We start from the raw sequence: 18,234 nt of genomic DNA on the forward strand, positions 1-18,234 counted from the left end.
CATCATAAGGTGGCGGTTTCTTTGGCTATGAATCAACTTTCTGTATTAGTCCGCTTTGATTTCCATAGTGGACATCAATATATCCCAGCTGCTCTCCAGGCAAAAATCACTCCAGCTCCTCTTCGGGGTCCCTGTTTGGATTGCAACAGCCAACTACAAGATAGACCGCATAGGTGCCTCTTTCTGCACAAGATTTTAGGCATCCTGAATACAATTAGACTTGCAACATTATTAAGTGAACTTGAGGTTCATTTTCCAACTACCCTTGTCTGGTTATCCACTATTAAATGTTGGCTTCATTTACACTTTCAGAAATCTTCCCAATCCCTTTTTACTGATTTATTAAGTGATCCCTTTATCTCCCTTTATTCATATCAAATTTTTGAAATTTGAAGAATCACTTGTTCAGCAGGCCGAGGCAAAAAGGTAGTCCCAAAACTATAAAAATCTGGGAGCTGGACAGGGGACAGATTGTATTTGTCTTCAGCGTGGAAGGGACTGTCACTCTCGAATTGTGTGTGTGTGTGTTTGTGTGTGTGTATGTGTGTGTGTGAGGTAGAGAGAGAGTGAGTGAGAGAGACTGACTCAAAACTATAAAAGGAACAGGCAAGAAAAAAAGAAACCTTGAATTAAGGCGGGAAGGGTGGCTTTTTAAGGTGCTGTCTAGGTTTATCATTGCTTTCCTTCCAAGAAGCAGGCATCTTTGAATTTCGTGGCTGCTGTCACCCTCTGCAGTGATCATGGAGCCCAAGAAAGTAAAATCTGTCACTGCCTCCATATCTGCCCCTTCTATTTGCCAAGAGGTGATGGGACCAGTGGCCAGGATCTTAGTTGTTTTGATGTTGAGCTTCAGACCGTTTTTTGCATTTTCCTCTTTCACCCTCATGCTTTTGTGTAGTCAATGAAGCAGAAGTGGATCTTTTTCTGGAACTCTCTGGCTTTCTCCATAATCCAGCGCATGTTGGCAATTTGGTCTCTAGTTCTTCTGCCCCTTCAAAATCCAGCTTGTACTTGTGGGAGTTCTTGGTCCACATACTGCTGAAGCCTAACTTGTAGGATTTTGAGCATAACCTTGCTAGCGTGTGAAATGAGAGCAGTTCAGTAGTTGAAGTATTCTTTGGCACTGCCCTTCTTTAGGACTGGGATGTAGACTGATCTTTTCCAATCCTCTGGCCACTGCTGAGCTTTCCATTGATGATGATAAAAAAAAGCACACTGGTCCTTTGATATTGGGCTGTGGCACCAGGCAGGGGGACATGGCCTTTAGCCTGGTTTGTTTCTTTTTGCACACCACACATAGAATGATTAAAGTGGTAGGGAGAGCCCCCTCCCCAATTCTGCATTGCTCGTCTCTAGCAAGTATGTCATTGCTAGCAAGCATGTCATTGCTAGCACCACTCTGGTAGCCACTGATGATGATTAAGTCCTCTGCGAGCTAGCAAAAATTTAATGCAAGTTGCTAGGCACGTTGGACACCTTACTACTCCCTATACCATACCATGGCTGGAGTGTAACTCCAGCAAAAACAGTGCACATCTTTATCAAATTTGGTACATTCTGCTAGTTTGGTACACAGCCTGTGTAGATTCAATAGTATTTTTAATTCAAAGAATGTATGATTTCCTTCCTTTTGAATCGAGGGGGTAATGTCGGCGTATATAATTTTTTTGGGGGGGGTAAAAGGTAAAAAAGTTCCCTGACCCCTGGCTTAGTGGAACCAGACTCGGTTTCTTCACTGCCCTAAAGTTAGCGAGCTCCGTCAATTACTGCTTTGTTATTTCAAATTTCTCTGGGAGCTTAATCCAAATGATGTTTAGCAGATAAACAACCTGATTTGATTGAACATGTAGCTGAATATCTTGCTATTGTAATAAACTAGGCTGACTGTTTCAAGGAGCCTTGATGTAACTTGACCATATTTATCTTATTGCAGTGGAAAGTATAATCTTGATTGTATAGTTACTGGTTTTAATGCCAATATTGGTGATTGATTGATTGATTGATTGATTGATTGATTGATTGATTGATTGATTGATTGATTGATTGATTGATTGATTGATTGATTGGACAATTAATAAATAACTTTTCCCCGAAGAAAGTTGATTAATCCAGTACAATTTTTAATTCCTATTGATACTCACAAATTCAGTGTGCCCAGCTTTCAATTCCTGATCCGGTGCATATTTCCCTACCAGAACTACCTCTTTTACTCAGCTGAACTATGAACAAACATTATAGTTAAGGGAGTTTCTGAGACAGCTTTAGCAAGCAACAAGATAAATGTGACCAAGCAGATAAGCAAAATTGGAGGTCATATAATGCAATAGAATTTTTTATGGCTTTCTTCAAAAGTTTGTCTCTTTGTATCTTTCACCCAAACACAATTCAAAGATTTAGAATAATGATTCTACTATTATGAAAACAGCAAACTCTTTTTGCAGAGGGACAAAGAAAAAGCCATAAAATTAATGAGCGAAAGATTTAAAATCAAAATTATATGAGAAATGTCCCTATCCTAGATTATAGTTACAAATTCTTATTGTCCATTCAAATATCATTTCTTCAGTTAATGTGAATGGTTACTATGTAATCTCTTGTGTGAAGAAAGTGTATATGCTACTTGTATTACTGGCTGAGACATCCTTGCTCCTTTGTTTAGATCTAATATGGGCTTGATTTCTTCATTAGTATCTTTTTCAATTGAACACTAGAATGGAAGTGTCACTGTAATGAAACTCTACCATAGATCTTGCACTGGTACAAGCCATATTCAGTACAAAGAAATAGGTACATGAAATGGATGTTGCAGATCACATCTTTGGCTTGCAACACTTTGGTTATAATTAGCAAGAAATAATTGTGGATAATATTCCACGTCTATAGAGGTCTTTTGAACTGTACTCCATACTAATTCATGATAATGAAACTGAAGTGTGTGTGTGTGTGTGTGTGTGTGTGTGTGTGTGTGTGTGTGTGTTGAAACAATGACATTTCACTTCTATTATTGAATAAATGTAACAATAACAGTAGCACTGGCTTACCAGAAGCCCCATTGGCCTCTTCTTAGAGCAAACATTGAGGATTCCCCCCTTTGCTTCTAAACAGCTACAGTTCTACTCTTGAAACTGCATTCTTGTATGACCCAAACCCCACTTAATTGCAAAACCATCCATATTATGTTTCAGCAAAAGCACTAAGATTTAAATACATTTGGTCTTGTCTCACTGAAATCATTTACTCTAAACATATGTCACTGGGTGGGAACACCTGGCTGGGCAACAGGGATTATACATTCAAATCCTTTCTGTGCCTCACAGGATAGGGGCCAGGTGAGATCACACATAGTATAGAGCTGATGGGGTTTCATGACCTACCACCTGTGCAGCCTTAGGCAAGCTGCATGGTCTCAAAGCACCACCAGAAGGATGGATCATAACTGACACCTTTAAAAGTATGGTTGACCTGAAATGACCCCAGAATGGACTAGTATGGCTATTAGATGTCTATTACTGTACCTGAAATTGATTCATTCCACTTTTTGTATTCTGCTCCAAGGAAGAACCACACAAAAATCATGAAGGTACAGGTTATTCAGCTCAATAACATATTCCCTCCACTGCTGAAAGAAAGAAAGAAAAGAAAAGAAAAGAAAAGAAAAGAAAAGAAAGAAAGAAAGAAAGAAAGAAAGAAAGAAAGAAAGAAAGAAAGAAAGAAAGAAAGAAAGAAAGAAAGAAAGAAAGAAAGAAAGAAAGAAAGAAAGAAAGATGTAGTCTTTCCTACATTAACCAGGACAGATAATACTAAATCTCCATTGTTGGAGTCCACATAACTTGCATTAACAAGAAAGAGGAGATATGACTATTTCTCAGCCACCATTAGATCTGCATTTCCAGCCTGACACAGAAGTTTATGATGAAGACAGAGTTTATTATTTTTGCTATGATTCATTGTCTTGTTAATGTGGAATGCTAAACCAACCTCCCAGTCTTGTTCCTTTTACATGTTTTGAAGTAACCATGGCAGATGGTCAAGGATGATGGGAAGTGAAGCTCAGAACATCTGGTGGAACCAGGTTGGGAGGTCTGGGCTGAACTATAATTTAGCATTATGAATATGAGCTGCAGTGAGTCTTGCAATGTCTACTGTCATATTCCAGTACAATATTGAGGAAAAGTCAGGACGTGTCTACTTCAATTTGACATTAATAACAGGTTACTGTATATGTTGAACCAACACACTATGGTCAACCTTAGCTATGTTTAGGACAAACAACACAACTTAAAACTTTGTGATTTGCAAAGCTGGTTTGTTTCAACTATCTGTAGATAAGATGAACTACTGTTGGTTAATATATTAGGTTAAACTGTCATCAATGTAAAGCAGAAGCTAAAGTTTTCAAGCTACTTTTTCTACTTATACCATACAAGGAAAGGGAACAGTACCAATGCTCACTGTAGCTGTTATAACACTGGAGTAGGGATTAGCATTATAGTCAAACTAGGTCACTTCTACTCTTAGAAATACAGGACAATTTCTACGTACCGTACATGATAACAAGTTTTAACCTTTTATAGCAAACTATTATCTGTATTTACTGTAAAATATATTTAGATCTCTGTTTTATAAATTTTAAGACAAGGAAGATTAATGCTGGGGTTTAAAAGAAACTTCGTTAAATTTTATTATTCATCTGAACCAAGAGGTCACACCAGCACATCAGTAATTGCTCTCTGAGGCCAACTGGTGAAATCTAAGCAAACAGAAACTAAACAAGGAACATAATTGCCTGATGATGGTTGCTAGGTTTTAAAAAACCTTACCTGCCTAATTTGATTGATTGACTAACTGATTGATTGATTGATATACTGCCCCTCTAGTGGACACACTACTCTGGGCAGTTTACAAATCAAAAATTCAGAACCCCACACGACTCCAATAGCAATACATCAATATGGCAGTTCAATGAACCAGATCTAAAATTAAAACAAACAAACAAAAAGCACAAGATAAAAAAAATTTAAATTAATATTAGCATCATCCAGGAGTTAAATTACCAAAAGCAGCCTTGTATACCTCTGTTTTCACTAATTTCCTGAATGTCAGGAGGACATTCCTAAATGTCAGGAGGACATATCTCAATAGGGAATGTATTCAACTGATTAGACAACAATTATAGCAACTGCCACAGAAAATTTGCATTCCCAAAATTTCAAACATCCAGAATATCCTTGAACACTCTCTCCCATGGTAACTCAGACAGGCAAGTTTAAATATGTGTGTAATACATAAGCACACATTTGTGGTTCTTTTTTGGGTGGGAGGGGATTCGGACTCCCTAAAGTCTTCAAGAATTCCCCAGTATACAAAATATGTCCAAGAATTCCCCTGCTCTAAAAGAAACTCAAAAAGGAAAAAAGGCACACTCTTTATGCCCATAATCTTGAATGCAAACTAACATACACATATGACACTTCTTTATTTGCTGTAACAAAAAATGCAATAAGAAAGCAATGTGTTCCTTTGGGTTTAGTAGCTTCCACTTTATTTACGTATTTTGTCAAACATGCACAGTTTAACGAAAGAGCAGAAACTAAGATCTTGTCAGACAGCTCCCATTTACCGGCTCTGAGAATATAAAAGTAACAACAGACAAAAATGTATCTCTCATGCACAAAAGCTGCAAGAAAATATGATATTAGTTTACATATTTGATATAGAGCCTAAATTAAGCTGCAGAAGAGGAAACATGAATCTTACAAGCCTCATTATCAAGACTCTTTAAACCTCAAACAGAGGAAACACATTTCATAAATAAAGACCCAATAGGATTTTAATAGTACAATAAATTCTAACTACAGTTCCTACTAAGCACATTTCACATCCAAAGAAACTTAATTCAGTTCAGAACCAGATTCAGAAAAGAACAGCATGCAAAAACAAGCATTTAGCCCGTTTGAATTACAGTACATTTTAAAAATCATAAAGGTTTAACAATATAGTCACAGAAAGATACTAACATTATCACTATATTTTTTTGGTTGAACTGTTGTTGTTTAGTCGTTAAGTCGTGTCCGACTCTTCGGGACCTCATGGACCAGAATTGGTCCATGGACAGGAGGGCCAGGCCCTCCTGTCTTTCACTGCCTCACAGAGTTTGGTCAAATTCATGTTGGTAGCTTCGATGACACTGTCCAACCATCTTGTCCTCTGTCATCTCCTTCTCTGCTTGCGTTCACCCTTTCCCAACATCAGGGGCTTTTCCAAGAAGTATTCTCTTCTCATCAGATGGCCAAAGTATTGGAGCCTCAGCTTCAGGATCTTTCCTTGAAGACTTAAAATTAAAAGACTCCTGCTTCTTGGGAGGAAAGCGTTGACAAACCTAGACAGCATCTTAAAAAGCAGAGACATCACCTTGCCGACAAAAGTCAGCATAGTCAAAGCTATAGTTTTTCCTGTAGTGATGTATGGAAGTGAGAGCTGGACCATAAAAAAAGCTGACTGCCAAAGAATTGATGCTTTTGAATTGTGGTGCTGGAGGAAACTCTTGAGAGTCCCCTGGACTGCAAAGAGAACAAACCTATCCATTTTGAAAGAAATCAACTCTGAGTGCTCACTGGAAGGACAGATACTAAAGCTGAGGCTCCAATACTTTGCCCATCTCATGAGAAGAGAAGACTCCCTGGAAAAGACCCTGATGTTGGGAAAGTGTGAAGGCAAGAGGAGAAGGGGACAACAGAGGATGAGATGGTTGAACAGTGTCATCGAAGCTACCAACATGAATTGGATCTAAACTCTGGGAGGCAGTGGAAGACAGGAGAGCCTGGCGTGCTCTGGTCCATGGGGTCACAAAGAGTTGGACACAACTAAACAACTAAACAACAACCATGGACACTAATAGGAGTTTCTCTTAAAATGGAAATTCCAGCTTTACAGACACAATAGGGAAAATTGTAAGAAGAACAGAAAATATGTATCAGCTCCACAAACCCAAGACTGTTTAGGCTTCTATGTGTTACTTTTAAAAAGCCATGCATAATGAATTATATTCAGACAATTAACATCATATCTTGTTTGGCCAAAGGATATGTAGGCCTAATCTCTTGCTTGGTTGATGGCTGAGTCTGACCTGCTGTAGGAGTATATAAAAATCTAGGAAAGGGCATATTGTGAAAGAACAAGAAGAAGATAACTGTGCCAGTATCAAAGGGCAATTCCAATCGTACTGCAACAAAATTTTGTGAGAATGCCAGCAGAATTATAAAAGGAGTTAAGTGGAAAAGCAAAGCTCCTCATTGTAAACAAGAACAATAAGGCTTAACTCCTAGTAGGAATTCAACATATGTCTGAACAACATAATATATACTGTATTTTTCCATGTATAAGACACCCCTATGTATAAGACTCCCCCTTTTCTCTAACCCAAATTTTTTTTATTTGCAAGAAAGTGGAGGGGGAAGGCAGGGATGAAAGCACTTTGATTTCTGCTTTCCCTCTCCACTTTCTGTGCAAAAAACTGCTTTCCCTTTCACAAAAAGTGGAGGGTGAAAGCACTTCCCTCTCAAGAAAGTTGAGGGGAAAGGCGATTCCTTCTTTTCCCCTCCACTTTCTTGAGAGGAAAGTGCTTACCCTTTCCACTTTCTTGCAAAAACCTGCTTTCCCCTCACAAAAAGTGGAGGGGCGAGAGAAGCATTTTTGCAAAGAAAGTGAAGGGGAGAAGCACTTTCCTCTCAGGAAAGTGGAGGGAGAAAGAAGGAATCACTTTCCTCCTGCACTTTCTGCGAAGAAAGTGCTTTTCCCCCTCCACTTTCTTTGTAAAAAGCTGCTTTCCCTCTCCACTTTTTGCAAAGAAAGTGGACAGGGTGCTTTCCCCCTCCACTTCCTTTGCACAAGGAAAGTGGAGGGGGAAAGCAGGGATCAAAGCACTTTGATCCTTCCCCCCTCCTTACCACCGTGTATAAAACAACCCTCAATTTTTCCTCTAATTGTTTTAGGAAAAATGTCATTTTATACATAGAAAAGTATGGTAATAACTAATTTCACTCAGCCAAGACTAAAACAGACAATTTTACAATGAGCCTGTGTACAGTAAAATACGTATGGCTCAATACATTTGTTTGTTTGTTTGTTTGTTTGTTTGTTTGTTTGTTTAATTCATTCATTCATTCATTCATTCATTCATTCATTCGATTTTTACCCCGCCCCTCTAGACAGCATCTACTCGTGGTGGCTTACATAGGTTAAAACGCATCAAAATAATATATATAAAAATAAAATTCTTACAATTAATTCTAAACAACACATTTCCAAGATGGCAAGACTCAAGAAGAGGGGGGGAAGTCATTATTTCCAGTAATGACTGTTTATATAGATAGTCTGGCGATTCTCAAAAATATGCTAGCAATTTAAACATGGAACACTTCCTAAACTTTTCTGATGAGAGGAGAATCTACCATGCCTGTTAAAGAACAATAAAACCATGCCACTTTGCTTACAAAACTTACGAATACCTTCCTTTTTTAATTGAAATTTCATCTGAGGTGATCACCACTTTCTTTCTGCTTCTCTAACCTCTTCTTGCTCAAAGGCCTGTAACTTGTGAATTATTTAACAATCATCTTTGCAGCTGGAAATTGATTTCAGACAGAATCCATATTGATTGAGATGTGCAAGAACAATGAATTTGAGCTTAAGATGTTGAGTGTCCTCTATTGTTGACAATTAGTGCATTTTTATTTTAGTTCGTTACATTAATGTTTAGTATTTAGTCAAAAATTCTACTTACACATTTATCTAACATCAGATTAGAACGAATTAAGTTTTATATAAAATTCTTGAATGCCTGCACTTTGTTGTAACTGCTTGTATTCTCTTTTAGAATGCAAATAACCACATTGTATAAACCGGTTTGTTGTCAAGGCAATGTTTCTGTAGCCTCAGTACTAGAAATGATGACACTACTCTATCATGAGGAGCTGAATCATGAGAGGTTTCTATTATGAGCTTATCCAACAATTGCCTCTATTTGGACATGACACAGCATGCTGGCATCGCTTAAGAAAAAGCATTTATTTATTTCTATATTTATTTGATTTATACACTACTGCTCCTCATGAGGGCTAACCTAAGTGACATTAATTGAACTTGGAAAAGCATGAAAGGCACATGATTCTTATAGGTCCAGTGGCCCCCAAGTTCCCATGAAACTAGAGCAACTAAGCTAACATAAACATTATTGATTGAGAAGTACAAAACTGGAAATGGTTTTCCCTTTGCCCATGTTATAACAGAAGTTGATACTGTGTTCGCATCTGAGCAGCTAACAGTCCATATTAAAGGCCAGCACTGCCAGCAGTCAAGATGGTCTACAGGATACCCTCTTGTGCTCATTATTATTCACAAAGTGACACCACACAAAGGAAAATCCCAGAAGCTAACTCCTTTTTTTAATTAGTTAACCACTTCTCACCTAAATACAGAGCAACTGTTTCTCAACAAGAGCTGCCCTGCAACAAACTGGCACAGAGTTAGGGCATGCAATCTATTTGGTATGATTCATTGAGATGCAAAATAGCTCTTTGGTTAGCCTCCACAGATGGGTACTTTCACCAAAATGACACTGGGGGCAGCATTAACAGAGAAAACAACCCTGTGATGCATTAGGTGGGTTGTGGCATTAAAACGGAAGGTGGAGAAATCCCCTCCTCTTTTTTAACAAACAAAAAGGAAAGTCTCCCCAGCCGTTTGAATGAGGTTTGAGAGAAAAGGCAGAGGCGGCGGCTATATTGACTCCATGGGCTCTGCCCATGCAAGGCAGTGCAGTCTCAGCAGAGCTCAAGTTGAGGAGAAAGGCAGAAGGAAAGGGGGGGGTGTCACTGTCCTTCCATCTCCCCAACCTACACTGCAGCTGTCCTTGACTATTGTTCCCTTACTAATGAGCAAATCAGGAAAGTTTATGCATGAGTAAACCAGGTAAACCTTGCTTTGAATGGATCTGTAGTACTGCAGAAGAAGATCCACTTTTTCTGTCCCTCCACAGTGCATCAGGGAAAACACACAACTGTTATCTGATCAAACTACAAGGGGCCATTTGCTAGAGGGAGCATGTCAAATGGCATAGCACTGCTACATCTGTGCCAAATTTGATGCTGATCCGAGGCCCAGTTTAAAATTATAAGTGTTCAATTGGAAAAACACCCTTTTTTAGTTGCCTTAAGGAATGCTGAATTGGGTTGTTGCACAAAAATATAGAAAGTCATTTCTTATTTCACACTTCTGAGTTCACATAACTTCATGCTCTTTACATTTTGTGTTCCCACTGGACATGTCATGTAGCTTCAGACTTTATTTTTGCCTTTATGCACATCAACAACCAGAAGTCCTTTCAGCTTTGATCAAGTTGTTTTATTACACACAGTGCTATTTATATTTATAATGTTATCCTTTACTATTCCCTAATAGCTGACTGAATGACTTGGACTTGGAAGTATCCTCTTCTAGCACTATCTCTTGCTTCATTTTTTGTCTCTGCATATGGTTTTGAAAGTTTTAAATTTTTTGAAGTAGTTCAGTAGTTCCACCTTCCAAGTGTTAGAATACTGAGAATTTTACAGACCTGAACAGGTCAAGACAGTAGTGGCAATAACTTGCTAATACTAATAGGATTTAGCTTGAGCGTCACACTTTGACTTGTTTCTAAAATATAATTCACCATTGTCACCTTTCACTATGTACTGCAGGCCTTCAAGAATATCTCTCCTTCATCACTCTTGGAACTATCATTTCTTTTCTCCAGATGTGACTATTGATACCTAATGAGGATGGATACATCTTAGTCTGGTGTCCCACCTTGAGTGATCCTGTCTAGTGTCTAGTCTTGTAACAGTATTGGAAGAATATTGCTTTCAGTTTTGCTCTCAAATTTCCTGACAAACTCAAACTCTTCTAGGATGTATATCTAAGAAGAGGCAATGTAATGCATTCCTTGTCAAATGTGTGATCACTCCTCCTGCAGTCTCACAAATTTAACCTAAATAAATAAATAAATAAATAAATAAATAAATAAATAAATAAATAAATAAAGTTCCCCACAATCTTCCATACCATGTCCACTTCAGTTTTAAGTCACATATAACTTTTGTTGTATTGTGCCTCTCCTTGACTACAAATTGTTCATTATGTGATCTTCAGAAAAAAATGTATTTCTGTATTCTTTTTCAAAATATTACTTTTAAAACTCAGTTCATATTTTTGGCAAATAAGCTGTTTTTATTTCTGTTCTACAAGTTTTTCAAGATGCCAAAATGACAGACAGTTTTCAAGGTTTTAGTCCATAGGCACTGAAATAGCATTTTCAGTTAGTTCCCTCCAATGAAGTCTACCTTTTACTTATTTAGCTTAGAAGAGAAGGAAAACCACTTCACAAGATTATTTTGCTTTTTTTTTTCATAGATTGCTGTGCACATGGCAAAGATAACTTACTCAAGAATGATGTATTAAAAGATAAAGCAAAAAAGAAATCCAAACAGAGTTTAAACATTTATGATATATGTTTAAACTGTTGACTGCATCTGTTTTAGTTAACAAATTTGTTTTGTGTCACTCTGTATCAGAAGACTTATATTTTTGTTTCTATTATTGATTTTGCAGCCATGCCAGTTAATGCTATTATCTTGGACGGTACATTCAGAAGTTACCCTTACAGACATTTTAAATAAAAACAGACATCAATTGGGATCTTAGAAATGAAATAAGATGGCTATATGAACTTAAAACAAACAAAATAAACTTGGTATATCATGTGTTTCTTCTTCAAATGACCTATTCCTTTTCTACCCTATACTTTAAAAATACAATGATTAGGACAAATCAAGGACAAAGTAGCCCTATTTTTACCTGCACACATATTGTTTAGAATGTGTAAAATAAATGAAACCAAGGACAAAACGTTTCACATAAATCGTCTCATCTACCAATTGACACACTCATAAGCAGGAGCAATGTCATCTTTATTCAAGCTATTGGCATCAACATGATTATGAAAAATGAGAAAGTAGTTCATAAGTAGCAAGGGGTGGCAGTTTCCCAGTCTCTGGAGGACAACTGTGCCCTGGGGAATGAGAAAACCCTTCTCTACTACTGAATGGGATGAGTTTCAACAATCCCTTCAAGCTCTATCACTGCAAAGTATTCTATCTCAAACATTCATTCATTCCTTGCGCACAGTTATTGGAGGCTCCACTTGTCCATGAGTCCTGTGTACTCATTTATAAATATCAAAATACAATAAAACATAATAAAACATTAAAGGTTCAATAAAAATACATAGTAGTGACAGTAAAACAACCAAAACAAATGCACGCTTTTTCGCCTAAACAGTTCCAAATAAAGGGGAATGAGTGCATCAAAGGAATTGGAGATTATACTTTACTTGATTGATTAGGCATCTCGAGAGACTATGGTAACATGGTCTGAATAGAGAACTTGGAACAGCGTCTAGTGTGGCTGAGAAGGCCAATTCGAGAGTGACAATCTCTTCCACATTGAAGACAAATACAATCTGTCCCCTGTCCAGCTCCCTGAATTTTCTGGTTTTGGTTCTGCCTCTTTGCCTTGGCCTGCTGGACAAGTGTCTCTTCAAATTGGGAGAGGCCATGAAGCAACACCTACCTCCAGGCTGAACGCTCAGATGTCAGGCTTTCCTATCATTTGAGGTCCATTCCTAAGGCCTTCAGATCCCACTTGCAGATATCCTTGTATCACAGCTGTGGTCTCCCTCTGGGGAGATTTCCCTGCACTAATTCTCCATACAGGAAGTTTTTGGAATCTAACCATCAGCCACTCTCACGACATGCCCAAGCCAACATAGACATCACTAAACAGTAATGTATACATGCTAAAAATTCCTTTAGGACTGCTCTATTTGGAACTTTGTCCTGCCAGGTGATACCAAAAATGTGTTGGAGACAACGCATATGGAACGTGTTCAGCTTCCTCTTCTGCCTTGCACAAAGGGTCCAGGACTCACTGCAGTACAAGAGTGTACTCATGACACAGGCTCTATATACCTGCATCTTGGTGTATGCCGTCAGCTTCTTATTAAGCCATACTCTCTTTGTGAGTCTAGAGAACTACTAATGCAGCCTAAAATAGTATTTACCATTTTTGTAACCACATCATACTGTTGGCTCATATTCAGCTTGTGATCTACAACTAGATATGGGCACAAATTTTAAAAAATTAATCACCAAATTCATTCAAAAATTGCTAATTAATCAATTCATGTTTGTATGAAGCAGTGCCCCAACAAAATACAGACCAATGACTTTTTGGTAATTTTTGATTCATTGATTTGTTTGGCTATTAAATGTCCCCCAAGGAACCTAGAGATACCAAAATTGCAGGGAAACCCCTCTACATTCACTCCAAATTTGGTGACAATTTGTTTCTTGTAACTGTTGTTTGGTTTCTTTTTTCTAGGTGCATTGTGTGTGTGTGTTTGGTCGTTTAGTCGTGTCCGACTCTTCGTGACCCCATGGACCAGAGCACGCCAGGCCCTCCTGTCTTCTACTGCCTCCCGGAGTTGTGTCAGGTTCATGTTGGTTGCTTCGCAGACATTGTCCAGCCATCTCATCCTCGGTCGTCCCCTTCTCCTCTTGCCATCACACCTTCCTAACATCAAGGTTTTTTCCAAGGACTCTTTTCTTCTCATGAGATGGCCAAAGTACTGGAGCCTCAGCTTCAGGATCTGTCCTTCAAGTGAGCATTCAGGGTTGATTTCCTTTAGAACTGATAGGTTTGTTCTTCTTGCAGTCCAGGGGATTCTCAAGAGTGCATTACTTTGTGCATTACTTTGTAGTTATCTTTGTTGAATTTCATTTTGTTGTTGTCATGCCTTCTATCAATATTTCTCAGATGTTCTCAATGTAGTGGCTTATTTTTCCAACTGTTTAATTTATTTTCAAATTGTTGTTTCTTATATTAGCCTTTTCTCTGTTGTTTTGAAAATATTCTCCATTTTCATGCTTTAACAAATTTTTCTTTACTTGTATTAATGTAATCATCAGTTTTTTGATGTAGTGCATGATGCATGTTCATTAGTTTTCATGTTTTATGATTCTAATTCTTGTAATTCATTTTGGGTCCTACCTATCTATCTATCTATCTATCTATCTATCTATCTATCTATCTATCTATCTATCTATCTATCTATCTATCTATCTATCTATCTATCTATCTATCTATCTATCTATCTATCTATCTATCTATCTATCTATCTATCTATCTATCATCATCATCATCATCATCATCATCATCATTATTATTATTATTATTATTATTATTATTATTATTATTATTATTATTATTATTATTATTATTATTATTATTATTATTATTATTATTATTATACTTCACATAGGAGAAGGCTTAAAAATAACATTGTTCACTACATGTGATCCAAAGGCCACACAATATCCCCATATTCTAAATCCACCATCTTAATCAAAATGTGTGAACTGTAACTTTTTAGCCTGGCAAGCCATTTATTAAGTAGCAGGACATACTACCACAGGAAACAAACCATTAACTCATTGTAGAATTCCCACAGTTTAAATGCAGGCAAAATGTTACTGTAACATTTCTGATACATTTTCTTTCTTTCTTTCTTTCTTTCTTTCTTTCTTTCTTTCTTTCTTTCTTTCTTTCTTTCTTTCTTTCTTTCTTTCTTTCTTTCTTTCTTTCTTTTTCTAATTAGAACATACCTCAAACTGTAACAGTGACTCTCATATCACATTGTGCACAAGAAAATGCTATTAAACTTCTACATACAGTAATTAATGAAAATGCAGAGCTGCAATTTAGTAAAATTGTTCAGTTAAAACAACATTTCTCCTATTTATAATGGAACTCTAAACTTGTCCATTCAGAGATAAACCTGCTGGCCCAAATCCTGCTGTAGAAACCATACATTTAAGATGAAGCATGCAGCTGTTTCCCCCATGTTTCCTGCTGTTTGTTACACCAGGAAGAGCATAAGAAGCACTGAATTGCTTCCCTGGCTAGACAAAGCTGAGGAGAGCAATGATCATCCAGCACAGATATGTCCACGTGCATAACTACCTAGTAGGCTGATAGGAGGAAAAAATTGAGTTCAATAAGGCTTACAATAAGGCTTATATTCCTTAAGGAATATAATGTAGACAATCAATCTATAGTTGCATTATGTTCTAAGTATAAATATGGTATCTTTCCAACTTCATTCAAAGTATGTTGCCTGTATGTGCCTAAGAGAGTAATGGGGTCTAAGGCCACAATAATGAAAAGAATACCCTTTAAAGGTCAAAACATTTGAAGGGCATTTAGGGGAGTAGACTCAGCTCTCCGACGTTTGTCTAAAGGGAATCATGTGCAACTACTGAAAGTTGTCTACCTCTGTCTTCAGTCAATATGTTTTGGCTTAGTTTTTTTTAATTAAAAAAACTGCAACTTTTTATTGTGTTTGGTAAACCATTTTTAAAAAGATTCAGAGCACTGTGAATGGATTGGTTATTATTTTTAGAAAAATATGAAAAATTCACACTTGATATCTGCAAGCTGGTATTCTAGTAATGGTAATCTAACAAGGATTTTTATATGCAGCAAACCAGATTGTTACATGGCCTTTATCACCTTCCAATCATCCATGGATTTCACCCTTATAATACCATAACTGATTTATAGCCATTTTGGAAAACCTCAGTATGTGCGATTAGCAGAATGTTAAAAGAAACAGTGTTCACAGATCACAGATCATGCTACACACATTCTTTCCCCAGTATTTTTCACCCTGTACATGTTTAAAGTGTTATTTTCAGCTTCATCAAGATTTTAAGGTCCAGTTATATTTTAAACATGTATTGCACTTACAGTATTCAGAGAGCTCATCTAATTATCTAGTTTACTTTGGTTCATATCTGGATAACAAATTTAGTAATTTAAAAGAAGTGAATGGAGAAGTGCCTTGTTTCGATTTTTTTTCCTTCTCTCTCAGATTTTACTTAGCTGATAGAGTTCAACAGGACTGTATGAATGTGCTTCCCCAAGATGTCTATATTGGGGAAATGAGGAACAAGGGCTTGGATATGGATGTTAAATAAACTTTTTCCCCCTTACAATAAATCCTGGCACCCTGTTCTCACCATGTCATGGCCTGTGATGACTGCTGTCTTTGAAGCATGACCAAATGATTAGTGGGGCTGTGTCTGTGTATCTCAACAGTAATGGGGGCTCTATTTCCATTTGCCTCATATTGAAGTCTAAGCGCTCCATTGGTTTATGCATTTTCAGTCTGATGAATTCATTATTCTCTATCTCCTTTCCTCCTCACTTCAGATCAGATCTTTCGCCAAATGGTTGATTGGTACTTTTAATATTTTGGATTGCCTTTAGTATTTTTTTTGATTTATGACTATATCTTTAATTTCTATAGAATGATAAGAATGTGAGAGAAAATCATCTGATTCAAGCATGACTTAATACATGTTTAAGGGATAATAAGGAGGCTGGACAACTTATAAACAGTACTGTCTATTTATGCCAAAATAAGCTTTTGTACAGGATCGCTTTTCACACTTTTTTTTTTACAAACGCAGTAAAATCCTTTATCAAAATAAAAATTAATGACTGATTTCAATTTACCATAAAAATAGATCTTGTTGGTATCACATACCAAAAACTACTGGGGTACACTGGACTTCACACTGTTAACTGAAAATTCCACATTGGCCTACCAGGAATCCCTGAAAGAAAAAAACAGAAGAGAAAGCAAAACAAAAACATAGCTGAAATAGTTTACCAATGACAAAAGACAACGCAAAATAGAAACAGAAATAAAATGGCTGCGTGAAATATTACCCTCATAATTAAAAACAAGCAAACAAAAACAACAAAAAGGCAACCAAAATGAGTCCAGTGTAGTTCAATACCCTATCAAAGCTTTCCCCCTAAAGCATGTTACAGTTGATTAAAAAAAACCTGTTGTAAGTGTGCACAGTGAGCATTAACTCCAATGGGACAAGAATCTGCCTGGAACACAAATAGCTCCTAAGGTGAAATTTACTCCAAGGTCCCATATACCCATGCACTGCTATGTCAATTGTGTGTTGTTATTTTATAAAACAGGGATATGGAAGTAACAATTATACAAAGGTTAAATGTCTACATTAGTCCTCTTCTCAAAAGTATACCGTAACAGTGAGGTAGGCTGGGTATATTAGAGAAGCTGAGAACAGTGCTGCCAATGCCCTGGACTCCTAGAAGGATCACCCAAGACGGAAAAATAACAGCAGAGACACCAAAGTAAGATGCATCTACCCTCTTCAAGGGCAATGGCCAGGTCAGCAGAAGAGAATGGGTAGTTTCAATGATGATGAAGACAGAGAAACTTCTGGAGAGCACTACTAAGCAGCAGTGGAAGCTGAAGGTGACACAGCTGAAGGATGTTCCACAGAGAACAGTTGTGACATTCAAGCTAACTTTTCTTAGCACTGTGCAGAAGGAGTGAACCGCTGCTGAAATTTGCTTACATTGAAAGCAAGAGGCAATAGCAAATCACTGCTTAACTTTTCTTACCTTGAAAACCCTATGATAACACAGTCCAAGAGATAGTCATGGGAGATGAGACTCCCAGGTTGGAAAGCACTCAATCAGCTAACAGGGAAGAGCAAAGGACAGGTACAGATAGTGTTACTGCTAAAAACACAACTAGATTAAAGCTGAAACAATGTCTGGTGGCTGACATGCACAGAGAGGAAAGAAAAATCTGAATCTGCACAACATGTACAACTGGAACATGGCATGTGAGAAGTATGAATCAAGATAGGAATCAAAGTAAACTGGAAATTGTAAAACAAGTGAAATATTTAAACTTTGCAGTGCTTGGTGTCAGTGAACTAAAATAGATCGGAATGGGACTTTTTCAGTCAGCGAACTACAAAGTGTTTTACTCTGGAAATGACAAATCCAGAAGAAATTGAGTGGCTCTAATTTTGAAGCAATAGCACAGGCACTTAGGGGCTATAATGCAAATCTGACCCAATAATATCAGACTTCTGGGAAAACATATCAACATAACCAGCATTCAAATCTATGCTCTTATTAGATATGCCAATGCAAAGAAATTGAAAAGAACAGAAGAGGAAGAACAAGAGATATCTCCCAGAAGATCAAAGAAATCAAAAGGAAATTTAAACCTAGACT

The 18,234-nt window shown here is 37.3% G+C and overlaps 1 protein-coding gene and 1 long non-coding RNA gene across 8 annotated transcripts in view; both read right to left on the reverse strand.

The window, feature by feature from the left end:
- Positions 1 to 18,234, reverse strand: part of ESRRG (estrogen related receptor gamma) — a 611,234-nt gene that overhangs the window by 473,764 nt on the left and 119,236 nt on the right. The gene's annotated exons all lie outside the window — the stretch shown is intronic.
- The window catches only part of LOC144585785 (uncharacterized), a 44,743-nt gene that overhangs the window by 2,650 nt on the left and 23,859 nt on the right, over positions 1 to 18,234 (reverse strand). Inside the window, exon 1 of the long non-coding RNA XR_013540338.1 lies at positions 1 to 18,234. This exon is cut by the window's right edge and continues 23,859 nt beyond it. This is a non-coding gene — a long non-coding RNA (uncharacterized LOC144585785).

The sequence above is a fragment of the Pogona vitticeps genome, chromosome 1 (assembly GCF_051106095.1).
Source record: "Pogona vitticeps strain Pit_001003342236 chromosome 1, PviZW2.1, whole genome shotgun sequence".
In the NCBI taxonomy this organism is placed as follows: Eukaryota; Metazoa; Chordata; class Lepidosauria; order Squamata; family Agamidae; genus Pogona; species Pogona vitticeps.